This window comes from Notamacropus eugenii, chromosome 2, assembly GCF_028372415.1.
Source record: "Notamacropus eugenii isolate mMacEug1 chromosome 2, mMacEug1.pri_v2, whole genome shotgun sequence".
In the NCBI taxonomy this organism is placed as follows: Eukaryota; Metazoa; Chordata; class Mammalia; order Diprotodontia; family Macropodidae; genus Notamacropus; species Notamacropus eugenii.
This window is the reverse complement of record NC_092873.1, coordinates 403,537,260-403,559,199: the sequence shown is the minus strand read 5'-3', so window position 1 is coordinate 403,559,199 and position 21,940 is coordinate 403,537,260. Positions and strand designations below refer to the sequence as shown.

The following is a 21,940-nucleotide window of genomic DNA, read 5'->3' as shown; positions in this document are numbered from 1 at the left end:
ATTTTTTTCCAAAGGTATTTAAATATTCATCGACCTTCATGTGGACTCTTTGGTTATGAGAGAGACCACTGGTCTCAATTTATTGATTTTTTGTAAGCCTAATTAACAAACTGATTATTAATTACCCAGAAACTACATCTCTCAGACTTTTCATTCTTCTCAACCAACACACACACGCAGACACACACATATGTGTGTATGTATACACATATGTGTATGTGTGTGTCTGTGTGTGTGTATGTTTTCTTACAAAGGAAACAAAAGTCAAAAGTCTCATTTGCTATCTATTATTTAATTCTTGGAAGAACAATAGAATAGCTCTTATCATATAATATAATTAAATGTTCCCCCATGACCTGAGGGAGTTAATATATTTTCAGAAAGATATGCAACAACCATCTTGGCTATAAGTGTCTGTTTCAGAAGAACTTAACTATTTTGGAAAATGATTTTTACTCCCTATCACACATCTTCCCAACAATGTTTTTCTGACTATCTCTTCCACTGTGTGAAACACCTCTCTAAATGGAGAAAGTTGTTTTTGTTTCTGATACCAGTTGGGCTGGGCTCATGATATCCACTGCTGTCGCTGGCTAGCTTTCCTTAATGAAATGAGCCTGATCAGTATGGCTTAGGCATGGGGAGGTTTGATTTGTTTTCCCTGAATTGCTTTTCTCTTCTATTTTTAGCACCACTGTTCACAACGAAAATAAAGATAATCAATACAGAGATTGAATATCGAATCACTGGGAACAGAATAGAAATTATAGCCTAGGAGCAGGGATTTGGCCCACATTCTCTTCCTCAGAAAGAATAAAAATGGTTTCACATTCAGGAAATATGGGTTTAGGGATAATCAAAACCCAAGGAAATTTGAGTGGAAAAATCTTCCCTTACTGGGTGGAAAGTGAACCCTTGAGAAGGCCAAGCCAAATCCATCAGCTTCCTTTTTCCTTGCCTTTATGCTACTGATCTGGACAAGTTCTTCAAATGTTATTAAAGGTAGCTATCAGCATTTCCTGAATTCCCATTTTGATCAGGGCAATGACCTGGGGCAATGGGGTGCTATAGAGTAAAGATAATAGAGTCACACAGCTGCATAGCATAGTGGATAGTGTGCTACAGTTGTCAGAAAGACCTGAGTTCAAATTCTGCCTCAGATACTTATTAGCTGTGAGACCTTAGAGAAATCACTTAACCTCTGTCAGCATCTGTTTAATTACCAATAAAATGTTATTAATGAGAGCACTTACCTCACAGTGTTGTAAGAATCAAACAAGGTCATATTTGTGTAGTGTTATATCAACGTTAGCTTTATTAGGGGTAGCTAGGTGCTACAATGTTCAGAGTGCTGGACCCAGGAAGACCAGTGTTCAAGTCTGGCCTCAAACACTACTTGTATAATCCTGAGTAAGTCATTTAACTTTTATTTGCCTCAGTTTCCTTATCTTTAAAATGGAAACAATAATAGCACCTACCTTCCAAAGTTATTGTAAGGATCAAATGAGATAATAGTTGTAAAGCACTTAGTATAGTACCTGGCACATAGAAAGCAATATGTAACTGTTAGTTATAATAGGTATTATATTTATATCTATTATTATGAGGAGGAGAAGGAAGAGGAGATATAAGAGGAGAAGGATAAATATATGATATCTCCTTCCTGTATTCTAAGACTTGACAATCCACTTTTCTCATCTGTGACAAAGATAATTTCAGTGTGGTAAGCTGCCCTCTGGATTCTGTCAAAAGCTTGTCTGGTGGCAACCACATTAATAGTTCTGATTTGCCTGAAGGATTCCCCCTCTTCTGTCTGCTTCCCAATGACCCACCTTCACCTCCCCATTTCTCCTCTGTGAACATTACTGCAGTGGCTTTGCTTGGCTAAATTCTTCCTTTACAAATTGGGAGTTTAGCATCACTCTCTTCTCGAAGTTGGGCTGCTTAGGCTTACATGCTCAGACTGCAGTCCATGCTTGGAATGCTCTCCCTCCTTGACTCTGCCTCATAGGATCAGTTCAGGCACCACCTACTTACAGGAAAGCCCTTCCTGATCCCCTTAGTTGTTAATGCTTGCTCTCATTTCCTCCTCCTCCTCCTCCTCTTCCTCCTCCTCCTCCTCCTCCTCCTCATCCTCCTCCTCCTCCTCCTCCTCCTCCTCCTCCTCCTCCTCCTCCTCCTCCTCCTCCTCCTCCTCCTCCTCCTCCTCCTCCTCCAATGATCATGTACAGACTGGCTGGTTTGTGTGTTGCATCCCTCTAGTAAAATCTAAGCTCCTTGAGAGCAGGAACTGTTTTTCTTCTCATCTTTGGATCCTTAGTGCCCAGCACAGTGCCTTACACCCATGATAGGTGCTTGATAGATGATCTTGAATTAAAGTGAGCCATGTCAATGTCATTCCCAGTTGAAGCATATGTATTAGAAAAAGCATAGCCATAACCAGAATGGGACAAATGGGTTTTGCATGTCAGAACTGACATCCATCAGGCTCAGAATTCAGTTCTTCATTGGGTAAGTGCTTCCTTCTCCAACAGTAATGTCCTTGCACTTGACCTCAAAATCCTTCTCTGCCCGTACTACAAATGTTGTGTAAGTACCCCTGCCATTCCTACTAGAGTCTTGGTGCTATCTGTTTTCTGTTATGGGACCAGCCTTTCCCCAATTCTTGCTCACTGGGGCAAAAGTTAGACTTCCTCCTCTCCAAGTATTATTTTATTTACAGTGAGATTATTGTCTGTTCTGTTACTGCCTGCATCTACTCCCACAAATATTTTTTTCCTCTGGGTAAAAATATTTCTATTTGTATCTCTGGGAAGAAAGAGAGAAACATGTAGGATTTGATCATAAGTTCCCCAAATTGTGATAACATATTTTTATAAGGCTTTTAATGTTTTCAAAGCTCTTTGAAATTTATTGTTTCCTCTATTCCCACAACATCCCATATGGGGAAGTAATATGATTCCTGCTTAATAGACGAAAACTCTGAATGAAGCCTAGGAAGTCTACGTGACTTGCCCAGAGACATTCAATAAATAAGTGGAAAATATTAGAATCTGTTTCCTCACCTGGTATTTTTCCACTGATATAACGAATGGAAAAAAATTTCACTTAGAAAAGGCAGAAGTTACTCTTGACTCTCCCAAGTTCTTATATGGGGCAATTAGGAGGCATAGTGGATAGAATGCTGGACCTGGAGTCAGAAAGAACTGAGTTGAAATTCAGTTTCAGCCACTTATTAACTATGTGACCTTGGGCAAATAATTTAAACACTGCCTCAGTTTCCTCATCTGTAAATGGGGATAATAATGGCACTTATTTTCTAGGTTTGTTGTGAGAATAAAATGATATAATATTTGAGATATAAAAATTTGAGATTCTAAGTAGTTATATAAATGCTTGCTATTATTATTATTAAGGGCAAATAATAGTATAGCTAAGATATGAATAGTTGGTCAATTGCCTTGGGGTCATAGGGAAGGTAAGTGAATGGGCATACTTAGGATCAAGGCAGATTACTTCATAAAAACTTGTGGATAGAAGAAATTAGGCATTGAAGAGAGGGTTCTTGGCAGAAAAGTCATGGTTGGGAAAAGGGGAATGTAGCAAGGAGGAGGAATATAGATACCTAACTTTACTGCCCTAGTACCAGACATGACTTCCTGACCCTCTGGGGTCAGATGACAGGCAAGGAGGGCCATTGTTCCCAGCCAAGCATCATATTTACTTAACTTTTATGATGATAAAGGAATAGAGAGATAAACCAGGGGGAAGAGGAGAGACAAATAACTATAGGAAGTAGAAAGAGTAATGAAGATGAAGAGGGGAAACATAGAGAAAACCAAGAAAAGCCCTGGGGGAAATAGAGTTTCCTAGAAACATATCTTTCATTGGATTTGTGTAAGAAAATCGATTTACGTCAGATCGTTTCAGAGAGAAATACCGGTAGAGAGGTTTGATTTTGTTTGTCTATGGTATTCTATAAGAAGTATCACAAATCAGACACCTCAGTGGTAGCAGGTAGAAAAATTCGCTACCATTTTCCCCTTTAACATGTTCTTTTAAGATATATGACTGTTTTATTCCCCCAAGAATTTGTTGGTGCAAAATCTTGTTCTATGGAGTAATTCTAATATCACTTAACCACAAAACTGAAAATCCCCTTTCTCTATCCCCTCTTTCATTTTGCCCTTCGTGGTTTGCTCTATTGTCTCTTCCTCCTCCATTTCCAGCTTTGGCTTTGAGTTGATTACAATTCTAGAAGGATACCATATGTATAACAGTATTCCCTTTTGTCTTCTCTGGGTTTCTGTAATGAATAACAGTTAAACCACAGGGGAACATTTGAACCTTAGACTCCAGTCAAATACCCCATAGTGTTTATCCAGCAACAGATTAACTTCCATCTCTTTGCATCTAGACTGAGATCTAATCTTAGATAGAATTGTAAAGTGTCTCTTTTTCCTTCTAACAACCTCCTTCGGTCTCCTTTTTCCTTTTTCAGTATTGTTTTCCAAGTTTAGTCCTTCTCCTTTAGAAAGTATAGGGCATGCTCTTGGGGCATCAGGCATGTTAGTCACCAGCCTTGATAAATTTATTTATACTAAAATGTAAACATGTGTCTAGAGGGGTGTTTGCATTTTTAAAATCTTAAAAAGGGTAACGGTTAATGTAAAGGAATGACTTGCTACTAGAAGTTCAGCTTTTATTGGAAACAATAACTTTAGGGAGAGCCTTCCTTAGGATTCTGAAACTAGGAAGGCAACTAACTACTTACTGACCTTGGAGGCTGTCTTTGCTTATAAAGCATAAAAGAAGGGTGTGGTTGGATATGAGATTGTGGGATAAGGATAATAGTGTTGTAAAAGTAATTGCAATGAGATTGGTGGTTCAGTAGACAGAATGTCAGGTCTAGAGTCAGGAAGAGTCATCTTCTGGCTGGGCAATCCTGGACAACTCACTTTACCCTGTTTACCTCAGTTTTCTCATCTGTAAAATAAGATGGAGAAGGAAATGGCAAACCATTCCAGTATCTTTGCCAAGAAAACCCCAAATGAGGTTACGAAGAGTTAGACAAGAGTGAAACGACTGAACAACAAATAATGCTAACAACTTATAATTTTGTAGCAACTTAAGGTTTAGAAGGAGCTTCTTTTTTAAAATAGATAATACAAGTGCTTTAGGAGGCATATTATACATGCCACCCCATTTTACAGATGGTGTAGGTCCAGAAAAATGAAGTAATTTACTCAAGGTCACACATCTAGTTTATGTTGAAACTGGGGAAAAAAGTCATTTTCCAGTTACACTTTTGAGTTTCTTCATTCCCATTTTAGGGAAGTGTGATGGTCTTTAAAAACCCTGCTAGAAATAGGAAACCTGTAGATGAGGAGAGAATTTAAATGTTCTCCTTCTATTTTAATTTTGCTGACGGTGTTACATTTGGCATTCAATGGCTCCTGAACAGGTAAGAAAATGTCATGCAATTTTCATAACTCTGCTTTCAGATTGCCCCTATCCAGAGACACTCCAAGACTCCAAGCCCAGACACTAGTGTGCAAAAGCTGCAAACTTTAATGAAACTATTGATCTAGTTAGATCCCTCAAAGTCTTGTTGCTGTGCATTCATTTTTTCAGTTGTGCCTAACTCCTGATTGACCCCATTTGGAGTTTTCTTAGCAAAACTACTGGAATGGTTTGCATTTCCTTCTTCAGTTCACTTTACAGATAAGGAAACTGAGGCAAACAAGGCTAAGTGATTTGCCCAGGGTCACACAGCTAGGAAGTATCTGAAGCCATATTTGAACTTGGAAAGATACGTAACACTAGGTCCAGTACTCTGCTGCACCATCTAGCTGCCATCCATGCAAGTCTTATATGATAATAAGTGCCCAGCTCCCTCTTTTCCTTATTCTGTGTACAATTTTCCTCTACCTTATGAGATAATATTGTTTAGGGTCATACAATTTTCTTTTTCATAAGACTGTTCAGATGCGTTTATATTCTATCCTAGAGTTTGGCAACCACATCTCTTTTTGGCAAGAAAGTCAAATGTTGGTTGATCAAGGTATTTTCTGAACTTTTTTTTTGTTTCCTTGTACCATTTAATTTATATTGGATTCACTCTGAATGAAATTAATATAGTCATTATCAATGTAATTTCTGTTGTCCATTTTGCATGTTTGGTTTTCATTAATGTGTTTAAATAATTCAATAATTCATGGTTAAATCTTATTAATTTTATACCATATATTTTTCTCAGTATTGGTTTTATTTATTATAATTTCTGATTTTGATACAGACTAGTGAACAACACAGTTACACACTAGAGATGGCTAAAGGTGACCCAAAGAAACCAACAGGCAAAATGTCTGCTTATGCCTTCTTTGTACAAATATGCCGTGAAGAACATAGGAAAAAAATTCAGAAGTTCCTGTCCATTTTACAGAATTTTCAAAGAAGTGTTCAGAAAGATGGAAGGATATGTATGAAAAGGAAAAATTTAAGCTTGATGAAGTAGCAAAGGCTGATAAGTTGCAGTATGGCAGAGAGATGAAGGATTATGGACCAGCTAAAGGAGAGAAAAAAAAGAGGATCCTAATTCTCCCAAATGGCCCCCTTCTGGCTTCTTCCTATTCTGTTCAGAATTTTGCCCCAAGATACAATCTACAAACCCTGGAATATCCACTGGGGATGTAGCAAAAAAAACTTGGTGAGATGTGGAATAATCTGACTAATGGTGAAAAGCAGCCATACAACCATAAGGCAGCAAAACTGAAGGAAAAGTATGAAAAGGATGTGGCTGATTATAAGTCCAAAGGAAAGTTTGATAGTGTAAAGGGAATATCTAAAGCTTCCCAGAAAAAGGTAGAGGAGAGAGAGGAAGAAGATGAGGAAGATGATGATGAATAAAACTATGTTATTTGTCTTAAATACCATAGAGCTGGGGAAACACTAAAGCACCTTTATTGATACAGTGTCTATTATATTTGTACCATTTAACTTTTAAAATTGGAAACAGGTGTTCTAGATATTTTACCTAGTTTATGTGTTATAGGTATAGGTGTTATGAGCACCTTGAAACTGTATCAAAGTTGTACATATTTCCAAACATTTTTAACATGAAAAGAAAAGTTAGTGTTTTTCTCTCTCTGTGCACTTTGCTGTTGCTATAACAAAATATATTTAAAAGTTACAAGCTTTTGTGTGTGTTAATTATGATTATTGGTTAGAAATCCCAGATTGTAAACTTACTCTCTCTCTGTATATCTTGGAGGGGAGGGGGTATGTAAATATATCCACACACCCATATAAACATACACCCACATATAAGTACATACACACAATCTACATATATATGCATATTGTATGTGTGTGTTCATATGTACTAGACAAATTCTTCTCACAAATATTTGGAATTATGATACTTTAGAAAGGGAAAATTAATTTCATTCTTTCATTATGTGCCATGACCCAAAGCATGCACTGTTAGAGTAGCTTTATATGATGATTGCCCATCTAGCTTCAAGCTGTCATTTTATATATAGTGAAATAGCAGTCTGCTGCCATTCCTTGATGTGGCAAGGGGGTAGGATATCAGCTGGCATGGAAAATGGTTTTTTGGTTGTGGTTGTTAAATGCTGTCATTTTAAAATGGAAACTTTTTTTAAAAACTAAAGAGACAGTATAGCAATGGCAGTTAAGACATTCTGTACCTAATACTTGGAACATTTTGTTGATTTTTTTTGTATGTTTACAATGCTAAAAATGTTTTCCATACTAAATAAACAGTATTAACATTTTTAAATTGGTTTTTACAAGATTGACAATTAATGATAATTTTTTAAGGAAATATCAAAACCATTTACTAGCTTATTGTTGGGTTTTTTAGTCGACCAGGAAAACATCTTAGAGATCAGCTGATGCAAACCCAAACTTATAATAAAAAATATTACAAACATTAAAAAAAATTTCTGATTTTGGGCTGAATTCTCAGTGATGTGATCAGATATACCAATCGTCCTGGGAATATGATCTTCATTTTTAAGATTTAAGGAAAACAGCAAAATGAAATGAAATTATTTGGAAAAAATAGTCATACTTAAAAATAACCACCATTTATAGAGTGCTTTAAGGTTTTCAAAGAACTTTGCAAATCTTATCTCATTTCGTCCTCATAACAACACCAGGAGGTAGGTATATTATTATCCCCATTCTATAAATGAGAAAACTGAGGCAGCCAGAGGTTAAGTGACTTGTCCAGAGTCACATGGCTAGCAAATGTGTGAGGTTAAATTTGAACTCAGGTTTTCCTGACTCCAGGTTTAGTCTTCTCTCCTCTATACTGTACAGCTGCTTGCTGACTAGGAGAATTTCTTTAAAATGTAGTATATGAATTGGGGATTGAGAGGGTGAGGAACCCATGATTGCAGATATATAGTACCATATGCTCAAGGAGATCATGATATCCTGAAGTTTTCCTCCCAAAGGAAAGCAGGAAAAAATGTTACAAACAGCAAACTATATATATCTATGTATGTATGTATATACACATATATTACCCATAGCCATATATACACATATATGTGTATATATGTGTGTGTATGTATGTACGTATGTATGTATATGCACATATGTATCTGACCTCTTGATCTCTTTTGCTAGTCAAATTTTTAGTCTCCATACTTACTAAAAGGCTCCATGTGAATGGAGAGCTTCCAAATGTTATGTCTACTCTTTCAGGAACTATATTTCTGCTCCTGTTTGATGCTCTGGAAATTGACTTTTGACAGAATAATTAAACCTGACCATAAAGGTCTGCCTGTGGTTGCCTCATCATTAATCCTAATCAAATCCTTCAGAGATTATTTGGCCATCAATCCACCAACCAACTAGCCAGCATTTATTAAACACTCTGTTAGGGACTGTGCTAAAGGTCGATGATAGAAAGACAAAAATGAGGCAGCTCCTGTCCTCAATGAGCTTACATTCTAACTGGGGAATGAACACACACACACACACACACACACATACACACACATGTACATATATGTATATGTATATATGTATGTATATAACATATAATAAATAATATATATAAAATATTATAATATATGGCACATATAAATATATAATATATAAAGACATAATTAATTCAAAGTGGTTTGAGGAAGGGAGCTCTAACAACCGAGGGGGATCAGGAAAGGCTTGAGTTGAGTTTTGAAGAAATTAAGGTTTCTGGGAGGTGGAGGTTAGGAAAGAAGTTTTTCCAGTCATGCAAGACAGTCTACAAAGGCAAGGAGACAGGAGATGGAATATGGATTGTGAGAATCAGCAAAGGTTGGACCAAGGAGTACTTGAAAGAGAGAAATATAATAATGCTGCAAAGATTAGTTGGAGCTGAGTTGTGAAAGTCTTTAAATACCAAATAGAGGAGTTTGTATTAGATCCTACAAGTAACAGAGAGCCACTGGAATATATTGAGCAGGATAGTGATATAGTTAGACTTGTATTTTCAGAATGTCACTTTGGTATTTGTGTATTGTCCTCATTTTACAGATTAGAAAACCAAAGAATATATAGATTAAATCGCTTGCCTAACATCACAAAATTAGTAAGTATTGGGTATAGAACTCAAATCTGCCATCTTTTCCAAATTCAGCTTTGTTCCATTAGTCCAGAGACAAATTTTGGGGAAAAGATAATGAATTCTATATTGACATGTTAAATTTGAGATACCTGACCAATGGGGTACTGATAAATGTTTAACAACTAGCCCTCTGAAGGAAAAAAAAACTTCCCTTGACACACTTAATTTTAATCTGTATCATTAGCATTTTCTCCATCATATTCTTAAGTTGTCAATCAATAAAAATCAAGCCCCGATTTGTAGCATTTGCTGATTTCCAAGATGTAAATGTTCACACTGAAAATTTAACAATTAACTGGCTCCAACAGATCCCTGCCTTTCAGATATGTAGTTCCAATAAGCAGTTGGTATTTTAGAACTCAAAAGAGAGCTCAAGGATGATACTTAAATCCATAGAACCCTCAGAAATCAAGGACTTGGAAAGAAATAAGAAGAGGGCAAGGAAAAGAGCTTTGAGGGGGGAGGGGAGGAGAGACACACTCATAGTTGGGAGTCACTATATAAATGATGATGCAGCAAAGAAGATGGAGTAGTGGTCAGTGAGGTTGGAAGACAACAATAAGAGAACAGTATCATAAAAAATCCAGAGAAGACAGTATCCAGATGGAGAAGGTAAGCAACAGTTTGAAACATTGCAGAGATGTCAAAAAGGGGGAGGGCTGAGAAAAGGCTATAACATTTGATTAGAATAGACATCATTATCTGACATGTTAGTGGGAGTTAAAAGATCTTCCCAACCCTAGGTCTCAGGTGGAGCCCATTAAGGGAAGTTTGATTAGGGGAGGCTTGTTTTGTAGGAAGACCCATACCTTTTGTTAATTTCTAATGAGGCACTGGGTCATGAGGGTTGTTCTCCCTGGCACTAAAATATGCAGATAGATAGATAGATAGATAGATAGATAGATAGATAGATAGATAGATAGATAGATACATACATACATACATACATACATACATACATACATGAGGTGAGGTTTTGCTTTGGGGGCTTATTCTTTGGAAGAAGGTTCATGTGCCAGATGAGACTCTGGGTAGCAGTGCATGCCCCCCTGCCACTTTGAAAACCCAGATGTTGGTGCTTCTGTCTCTGGTAACTATGTATGTACGTAATGGTCAGACAGTTGGATCTGTCTGTTGATCTGTAATGTGTGTATTACTTATGGTCCAACAGAACTCTTTTGGTCTTTATTTCTCTGCCTGTATTTTCTTTGTTGGTATATGTGATTAAAGAAGATTGTTGATCTCTCAAAATTTTCTTTCCTTTTAGAAAAGTGAATCTAAGAACCTGTACTAGCAGGCCATCCTAAATGCATCAAGGCGCTTGCTGCTACATTATCGTCTCTCAGGGTGATGCTAAGCAGTAGCTAAAGTGGAGATGGGTTCTTTCTACAAACTTGCTGATTCGTACTTTCCTTGATAGAAGGTAATTGTCTTTAAAATCTTTTAATATTTACTGGGATAAAGTAATTAAAAATCTGATTTATATTAACAAATCAAAGCAATTAATCATGTTAAATGACAATACTATTAAGAATTTTGAAGGGAGATTTGCTTAATTGGCAATTTGGTAATCAGGATTGGATCCTGACTGTAAGCATAATATAACTCAGAAAAATATGGCTCTGAACCACCACTAGAAAGCACTATTTTTCACTTAGTATTTTATTTTTCCCCAATAATATGTAAAAACAATTTTTAACATTCATTTTCAAAACTTTGAGTTCCAAATTTTCTCCCTTCTTCCCTCCCCACCCTCCTCAATGAAAAGGCAAGCAATTTGATATTGGTTATGTATGTGTAGTCATGCAAAATATATTTTCAAATTAGACCAAAAGAAAAACCTCAAGAAAAATAAGTTTAAAAAAGTATGTTTCAATCTGTATTCAGACACAGATGGCATTTTTCATTATAGGTCCTTCAGAATTGTCTTCAATCATTGTATTACTCAGAATAGCTGTCATTCACAGCGGATCATTGCACAATATTGCTGTTATGTTATATACAGTACATTTCACTTTGCGTCAGATCATGTAAGTACTTCTAGGTTTTTTTTGAGAGCATCCTGCTCCTCATATCTTATGGAATAATAATATTCCATCACAATCACATAGCAAAATTTGTTTCGATATTCATCAATTGATGGTATACCTCCAGTTTCTAACTCCCTGACACCACAAAAGAGCTGCTATAAATATTTCCATACATATAAGTCCTTTTTCTTCTAGTTTTTATTTTATCTCATTTTGGATACAGACCTAGTAGTGGCACTGCTAGATCAAAGGATATGCATGGTTCTATCACCCTTTGGACATAGCTCCAAATTGCTCCAAAGAAGGGTTGATTCAGTATACAGTTCCACCAATTGTACATTAATGTCTCATTTTCCCCATATCCTCTCCAACATTTGCCATTCTCCCTTTCTGTCCTATTATCCAGTCTAATAGGTTTGAGGTAGTATCTCAGAATTGTTTCAATTTGCATTCCCCCAATCAATAGCCATTTAGAGAACCTTCTCAAATGCCTATAGATACTTTTGATGACTTCATCTGAAAACTGTTCATAATTCTTGATCATTCATCAATTGGGGAATGGTTCCTATTTTTATAAATTTGACTCAGTTCTCTATATATTTGAGAAATTTGGCCTTATCAAAGAAACTTGCTTCAAAATTTTTTAACAGTTATGATTACTAAATATATTTCCCTTCATTCTATTTTTTCTCTTCTCTTTCTCCCTTCATCCTGTACCCCCTCAAAAGTGTTTTGCTACTGATTAGTGCCTCCCCCAATTTGTCCTCCCTTCTATCATTGCCCTTGTTTTTCTTATTCCCTTCCTCTCCTACTTTACTGTAAGGTAAGATAGATTTCTACATCCAGTTGAATGTGTATGTTACTCTCTCTTTGAGCCAATTTTGATGAGAACAAGTTTCACTCATCCCCCCACCCCCACCACACACCCACATATCCCCCATCTCCTCCTCCACTATAAAAGCTTTTTCTGGCCTCTTTTATGTGAGATAATTTATTCCACTTTGCCCCTCTATTTCTCCCCTTGCATTTATCTTTCTCATTCCTTAATTTAATTTTTTAGATATCATTCCTTCAACTCATACCTGTACCCTCTGTCTATATATACTCCTAACTACCCTAATAATTAAAAAGCTTTATGAGTTACAAGTATCATCTTCCCATGTAGGAATATGAACAGTTTAACTTTATTAAGTACCTTATTATTTCCCTTTCCTGTTACCTTTTGTGAGTCTTGTATTTGAAAGTCAAATTTTCTATTCAGCTCTTATCTTTTCATCAAGAATGCTTGAAAGTCCTCTGTTTCATTGAATATCTATTTCACTCTGAATAGCTGCTAAATCTTGTGTTCTCTTGACTGTGGCTTCATAATACTTGATTTGTCTCTTTCTGGCTGCTTTTAATATTCTCTTACTTGACCTGGAAGCTCTGAAATTTGGCTATAATATTCCTGGGAATTTTCATTTTGAGATCTCTTTTAAGGGGTGATCAGTGGATTCTTTCAATTTCTATTTTACTCTCTGGTTCTAGAATATCAGGGCAGTTTTCCTTGATTATTTCTTGAAAAATGAAGTCTAGGCTCTTGATGATGGCTTTTAGGTAGTCCAATAATTTTAAATTTCTCTCCCCTGGATCTATTTTTCCAACTCAGTTGTTTTTCCAATGAGATATTTCACATTGTCTTCTATTTTTCTCATTCTTTTAATTTGCTTTTATTGTTTCTTGATTTCTTATAAAATTATTAGCTTTCATTTGCTCAATTACAATTTTTAAGGAATTATTTTCCTCAATGAGTCTTTTGTACCTCCTTTTTCATTTGTCCAATTCTACTTTTCAAGGCATTCTTCTTCTCATTGGTTTTTAGTACTTCTTTGGTCATTTGACCTGTTATGTTGTTTAAGGTTTATTTTTGTCAATATTTTTGTGCCTTTATCAAGCTGTTGACTTGTTTTTCATGATTTTCTAACATCACTCTCATTTGTCTTCCCAATTTTGCTTCTACCTCTCTTACTTGATTTTGAAAATCCTTTTAGAGCTCTTCCATGGCCTGAAACCAATTCATATTTTTCTTGGAAGCCTTGGATGTAGGAGCTTTTACTTTATTTTCTTCTTCTGTTTGTATATTTTGATATTCCTTGTGACCATAGTAACTTTCTACACTTAGAATTTTTTTCTGTTCTTTGTTCATTTTTCCACTCAATTTCTAGACTTTTATCTCTTTGTTAGAGTAGGATTCTGCTTCTAGCATAGAGGGTATACTGTCCCAGTACTCAGGGGCTTTGTGCAGATGTTTTCTGAGATAATTGTAGGGACCTGTTTCTTTTCAGTTCCTCTAAGGTGGTGTGATTTAAAGAGAGGTGTATTTACTACTCTTCTGTTCTGCGCTCTGGTTTCGAGGTAACCATGAATGACCATTAGAATAAAAAATATGGACTTATTGGAGGAAATGCAGTAGGACTCTGTGGATGTGTTATTCAGTCTCTGGAAAAAAATAATACAGAGAAGACATAGTAGTTTACATAAAGGAGTTTGACAGGTATGTAGTACAATCCCTCCTGGAGTTGCATTGTGGTATGGAACTTTGGCAGTTATGGAAGCCATCAGACTAAGAACTTAATCTACTTTCTATCTGGGACAAGTTGCCATTCTTCTGTTCCAATTTGATTAAGCTAGGGTCTATGCTACTTACCTAATGATCTGTCCAAACAAAGACTGCAGTCTAAATTCCAAATAGGAGACCAGGGGAATCCTTCACTCCTTAAGTCTTTGTTGTATTGTTGTTGTAGACGGCATTCTATGTACTAGTGTGTTGTCATTATAAAACAATTAACAGAACAGCTTGCATTCGTTTTCACTTTCTACACCATTTTTCATTATCACTCTCTCCCACTCTACCAAATTGAAATCTTCCTTTAAAAGTAAAGCTATTAAAGATATGTTTGTTATCACTTTTTAAAAAAAGATTAAATCTCAAGCAGTATCATTTTAGGAAACTCTCATCCTTCCTTGCCTACTTGTTGACCAATGGCTGAACATCTATCCTGAAGAGTTAAATCCATTTCCCTATAATTTCTTTAATTTAAAAAATCTCCTTATGTGGAGTCAGTCACACTTATATGTGACACACACCATAAGGAGTATAAGTTTAGGATTTCTCAGAGGTCTAAGAGATAAATAGAGAAATGTTTGATTCTGTAAGTGTAGGAAACTTCCTCCATCAGCAGATTTATTAGCTATCAATGGTTTAGTAGAACCTAGGGAATTCTTGCCTGAGAATCAGAGAGTTACCTGGGCTCCCTGAAATAAGAATCAATGGTAGGATTTGGACCCAGAGTTTCTTGATTCCAAGGTGAACATTTTGTCCTTTATATCAGACTTCTTCTTCTCAGAGGGATAGATTGGGTTGTAATGTACTGACTGTTAGTCTTGTAAAGAGATGACTACTGGGATTGGCCACAGAGTGCTCAGGTAGGAAGCTGGTAGTAGTCAAAAACATTTCACCATTGTGCCTGGGACATCTGGGTTCTGATCTTTCTCCTATTACCTGTCAGGATCTAAAAATTGGTGGAGGAATGGGCAACACCTCCCAACTGGTAAAGCTTTTTAACTATTTCTAATCTTGACTCTTCTTAGATGAAGTCAAATTATGTTTTTGGTTTCCATAGTTTCATTCTCCAAAGAACTGTGACCACTATTTTGGTGATGATTAAAATCTATTCATTTTGCCTGGGGAAGTAGAATAAGGATAGCTTACATTTATAATTAACTTTGTGTTTTCATCACAATGTAGGTTATGTAGGTTTTATTTTATGTAGGTTGTTATTGTTTGGTCATTTTCAGTTGTGTTCATTACCCCATTTAGAGTATTTTGGCACACATTCTGGAATGGTTTGACTTTTCCTTCTCCAGTTCATTTCACAGAGGCGGAAAATGAGGCCAACAAGGTTAAGTAACTTGCCTGGGATTGCAGTTAGTAAGTGTCTGAGACTTGATTTGAACTCATAAAGACTCCAGGCTCTGTGCCCTATCCACTGTACCAGCTTGATACCCATGTAAGTAGCAGTTTGAGAAGATAGTTGCTAGGTAAGTAGGTAGTAGTGCCCCTACTTTACAAAGTGGGAAACCAAAACTCTGGAAGATTGTTACTTCCCTATAGTCACATGTTAGTCTCAGTTCTAGCTCTCAAACCCACTGCCTGGTTCCAAATTCAGCACGGTTTGTCTAATCTAGGCAGGATAGATGGTGAAAAATTAATATGGGGACAGGGTGTCTATTTTCCCAAGGTTACACAATTGTTTAGAAATAGAAATAATGATACAACATGGAGATTATTAATAGGAGATGATAAAACAGTGCTCTATCTGAAATCAATATACTCTTTTAATCAAGTTTTTAAAAAAATTTCCTGGTATGAATATTTGCAAGGCAAATGTACTTTAAGTGCTTTTGCTAGTCGACTAGGTGCGACTGCAAGTGTGACTCACAAAGGGTCATAAAGGAATTCCTCCTCTAAGACAGGATGTCACCAGGTTCTGTCTGTAATTTCCTCTGTGTCTTCACTCCAATTTTTTGCCTTCATTCCTGTCACCTTATGTAATCTAGCTGTTGCTATCTCTGTTTATTCACTCCTTCTGCATTTCTGGTCTGCAAGTCATCAGGAAAAAGACCTTAACATATAGAGAAAAGAGCATTCAAATAATGCAAAGGTATTCTATACCCACTAGAAAAAGAAGGAAGACATGGAATAATGTGTTCCAAAAAGCACTGAAATCTTCTTTCAGTCTTTTTTTCCTGGATTTATTTTTCTTTTTGTTAACTTCTGACTCTTTCTCCTCTGATTATGGTTTTCTTGGGGGTTGGATTTCACAGTGTCTCAGTCTACTCCCACATAGGGCAATTCACATACCACTAGCCCAGGTCTTTGCCCAACTGATTTTGGGTGGTTAGAACTGGCCCCAGTTGGATGATGTGTTCTTTTCTGAAGCTCAGTGGAATACTGTACAGCATTCCATATTGTCTTGTCCTGTTGACCCATTCTACTTCTTTTGTTCCTTAGTTCTCTGGCATGGCATCAGCAGTTAGGAGCTTGGTGATACTGGTAGTTCAAAGTCAACTTTCCCCAGCAGCAGTGGTTCAGAACTCTCAGAAGTTCAGAGCTTTGCAGCAATAGTGCTTCTAGGATATAGCCCCTGGCAATAATTTGTTCCTAAAGGTCTATAGCCAACCTGGCTTTTGAGGCCTGAGGAAACTTTCAAAGCCTAGAGCTCATGTCTTTATGACACTAGAAAGCCGAAGGAGGAGCCAGAGTATAGGGTTGAATTTTGACATAAACCATGCATCTGCTAATGCATCCTTTCTGCCAGTAGCATGGGAGGTGAAGGAGGGGTGCCAAGTGAACTCCGGATCAGTGAGCATCAGTTCTTGGTGTCCTAGACCATGGAAATAGCTGACATTGCTTTATTTTTTGTGCATAGTTTCTGTTTTGGAGAGGTTTGTGAGGTTATGGGGATCAGAGAAAATTTCTAGTCTGCCATTTTCACATAAAGTTATTTTAAATTTTTTCATAAGTGTATTTCAACATAATTGACTTCTTTTCTTGTGAATATTACTTAAGTGACCTCTGGGTAAGTGTAGCTCAGGGATTTGTAACCTTTTTTTTTCCCTAAGGGATACTAGTCAGATTTAAACAGTGACACTCATAAGGCACTAATGGAGAAAGAGGAAAGGAGAGGAAAAAGCAATTAGGAAAGGAAGGGAAAAGAAGCAAAGAGAAAGGGGGAAATAAGCAGTATATCTACACTAAATATTGATAGAATCAGACTGACATCTACTTATGGGCAAAAAGAAGAGCTGACCCGGTCTCTACTGCTGTTATATTATATGATACTCCATACCAAAGCCTGATTTCACCTTCTTATGTTCCTAGCTCATCCCCCAGCAAGATTAATAAAGCTCAAGTTATTTTCATGACATAGAAACTATGCTTAAAATCTATATTATGTTGCTCTGGTGAACTATTGCTTTCTTTTTAAAAAAGCTTACCTACCTATCATCTATTTATCTATCTATCATCATCTAGCTCTCTAGTTTTTACATTACCTTTATTTTCAATACATGTATCCCAACCCCTGTCCATACCCAAAATCTTCCCTTCTAAGAAGAAAAAAAAATTGAAGAAAAAACAGTAAAACTAACAAAAAATCCAAATCACAACAAAAATAAATGGTCAGCAAAACTAACCAAGGACAGCTAAGTGGTACAGTGGATAGAGCACTGGGCTTGGAATCAGGAAGACTCATCTTCATGAGTTCAAACCAGGCCTCAGACACTTACTAGCTGTGAACCTGAGCAATTCATTTAACCCTCTTTGCTAATTTATATTTATAAAGTTCCTGATTGTCTTTTCCCTTTCTTTTTATCCTCAGTGCTTAGCACAGTGCCTTGCACATAGCAGACATTTTAAATAATATTTTTTGATTGCGCTTTTGTTGATGTGGGAACTGCTCACAATATTGTGAATATTCCCCACAAATGGAGATTGAAACCAATCCATGTCTGTCCTTCCTATACTATTCTTGTTCATATCTTCCAACAAAACTCCCCAAGTTGTCCCTCTAGTATTGTGGGGAAGGGTATTCTCTAAAGCAGGAGTAAGGAATCTGTGGCCTTAAGGCCACATGTGATCTTCTAGGTCCTTGGATGTGACCTTTTGACTGAGTCCAAGTTTTACAGAACAAATCTTTTTATTAAGGGGATTTGTTCTGTGAAGTTTGGATTCAGTCAAAGGGTCACTTGAGGTCCTGGAGAGCCAGGACTTGTTGGCTGCAGGTTCCCCATTCCTGCTCTAGATTTTTTTTTGCTGAGGCACACAGGCTCACTACATCATTTATGCCTTGTTCTCATTATGAGACTAGTTTGTATTTTTTCCTTGTCAAGTATTATCCTGATCCTATCCTTTATATTACTTTTTCTATATAGTTCTTCATTGGTACTGTGTTGTAGGCTACTCATGTTCACCTTTCACCTTTCCATTGCCTTTGGAGTGACTGTCAACTTTGATTTTTTGGAAACAGTGGTACCATTGACTCAAAGTCATATATAGAATCACTAGGAAAGGGATTATGAAAAAGAATTTAAAAAATTAATTTCCAAGAGAAGGTTGGTGTCACAGGCTAGTGGGTAACACAATATGCAAACATCTAGGTACAAACAAGATACATACAGGGTAAATTGGAGATAAAATCAAATGAAGGAAACTGATATTGAAGAAGAGGATGTATTATATCACCATAATACTCAGTATTTAAGAAAGATATTGTTCACACTCAAGGAAAAGATACAGTTTAGAAAACATGTAGAAAAGATGTACTAAAATACTCAGCCAGGTATATAATTTGCTGGCATTTAAATAACAGATACAGGGATGGTATACCTTTCTGTGACTTAAGTCCTTTTATCTGGATTAAGGACACACTAAAATACAATATACATATTTTTTATTTAGCTTACTTCACTCAGTGTCAGTTTATATTAACCTTTCCAGGTCTTTCTGAAACTGTCACTTAGTCCATTTCTTACAGCACCATAGCATTCCATTTCATTCATATATCGTAATTTGTTCAGCTGTTCTCTGATTGATGGGCACTTTAGTTTCCAGTTTTTTGCCACCACAAGAAGAACTGCTGATAGTTTTTGTACATATAAGAACTTCTCCTTTTTCTTTGATAACTTTGAGAATATAGATTTGGTATGGTTGATCAATAGGTATGCATTTTTAGTAACTTTTTGGACATAATTTCAAATTGTCTTCCAGATAGGCTGGACCAATTTACAGCTTCATCAATAATGCATCCATGTGCCTGGTTTCCTCCAGGCTCTCCAATATTTGTCTTTCATTTTTTTTTTTTTGGTCAGCTTTGCCAGTCTGATGTGGTATAAAGTGAAATGTCATACTTGCTTTAATTTGCATTTTTATAATTATTAGTGATTTGGAACATTTTTAAAAATATGGCTTTGGATAGCTTGGATTTCTTGAGAACTGACATTCATTTGCTTAGACTAGTTGTTCCCAAAGTGTGGTCCAAGGAACTCTGGGGGTCCTGAGAACCCTTTCACAGGATTTATAAATCTATTTTCATGATAATACTAAGATGTTTTAATTTAAAATATGGTAAATACCTGTAGATATAATCCATATAAACAAAAGCTCTTGGAGAAATTTTCAATAATTTTTGAAACTATAAAGGGATCCTGAGACCAAAACATTTGAGAACCACTGCCTTAGATCGTTTATCCACTGGAGAATGACTCATTCTTTTAAATCTAAATCAGTTCCTTATATATCCATGAAATGAGACTTTTATTAGAGAAACACAATGCAAGGACTTCCCCCCACCCCCCAGCTAATTGTTTATCTTCTTATCTCAGCTTTATTGGGTTTATTTGTGCATTTAAAAAAATTATGTAATCAAAATTGTCCATTTTATCTTTGACATTCCTTTCTATCTCTCTGTTGGTTATAAACTCTTCCCCTATCCATAGATTTGAAAGTTATTTTTTTTCCTTCCTCCTCTAATTTGTTTATGATGCTACCCTTTATATCTAAGTATCCATTTGGATCTTATCTTGGTATAAAATGAGAAGGTTTTTTTTTCATCAGATAGTGAGTCCTTACCCAAGTAAATGGATCCTCTGTGTTTGCCAAATATTAAGCTACTAGGGTTGTTTGGTTTGGTATATTTTGTTGTGTTCCATTGATTGATCTACACTGTGTTCTATTGCACTGACTTATCTTTATATCTTTTAACTAGTACTAAATTGTTTTGAGAATTACTGCTATGTAGTATAGTTTGAGATCTGGTACTGCTAGATATCTTCCTTTCCACTTTTTTTCCTCTGGACATTCTTGACCTTTTGTGCCTACAGATGAGTTTAGTTATTATTTTTCCTAGTTCTATAGAGCAACCTTTGACATTTAGACTGGTATGGCAATGAATAAGCAAATTAATTTAAGTATATTATCTCAGTCTCCCCACAAGCGATTCATATTTCTCCAGTTTTTTAGGTCTGTATTTCTGTAAACAGTGTTTTGTAGTTGTATTCAAAATAAAGATGTACTTTTTCCCCATCCAAGTTCATGAATCCCTGAAATCTATCCATAATCCCCTTAGGTATCCATGACCTCTAAGCTAAAAAGGTCTTATTCTAAGGCACAAATAATAAGGAACCAGCCCTAGCTGGTTTTTTAACCAACCGCATTGCACAGTGTGAAGTACTTTCTCTGCCTCTTCATATCTCTCTCTCTCTCTCTCTCTCTCTCTCTCTCTCTCTCTCAATGCTATATTGATGCAAACAAATCTATCACTATAATTTACCAGTACTCTTCTTATCTCTCCAAAAAGATCTTCAGTTATAGCACTATTTAGTCCTTGGGTGAATCTTGATATACTCTCAAATAGTTTAAAGAATCTGTAGTTATTCTGAACGTGGTTTCCCTTTTCAGCTCTTCCTGAGAGGTTTTATTAGTTATAGGTAGGAATGCTAATGATATATATGGACTTATCTTATATCCTGCAACTTTGTCACAGTTATTAATTATTGCAAATAATTTTTAAAAATTGACTCTCTAGGGTTTTCTAAATATACTACCCTGTTAGTCAAACAGAAGCATCTTTAGGAACTGATCACCTGTAGAGAATTCATATTCTATTTGGAATCTGCCTTGAACTGTTGCAAATATTTTCAGTGATAACATGCCCCCTTATTTTATGTATCAATTGACATTAATATCCAGAGACTTTTCAAACATGTTTCTTTCTCTTGTTGCATTTTTCAAGGAACTTTATAGGACTTTGAGATATGCTTGGGAGATACCTTGCTAGAGCCTTTAAAGCAGTCCTTTGCATTATGAACTTTATTACGTTTATATAATCAACACATAAGCATAATAGGACATTTTATTGCTATGGTTTTCAGTTAGTTATGCTACAGTAAAGATGTAGTGTACTGAAGGATATCTATGAAAGTCTATATTATTAACCCTCCATCAAAGATGGCCTCTCTGTGTTACATTGTCTTTACAAAAATTTGGAGAAAATAATTATATGAGTCATTAGTTATTGATGTTATATCAGGCACTCCCTTTTTTTGTAATAATATGGTTGGGAGGTTTTTTTTTTTCACCTAAAGTCTTTGTATATTCCACCTTTCAAATACTTTGAGAACTGATCACTCAGTGCTCTCAAAACAACCTAGCCTCCAGCACAGA

At 36.1% G+C, this 21,940-nt stretch overlaps 1 pseudogene; it reads left to right on the top strand.

Moving 5' to 3' along the window:
• Nucleotides 1-6,328: 6,328 nt before the first annotated feature.
• On the top strand, nt 6,329-6,909 carry LOC140524104 (high mobility group protein B3 pseudogene; annotated as a pseudogene).
• The last annotated feature ends 15,031 nt before the right edge of the window (nt 6,910-21,940 follow it).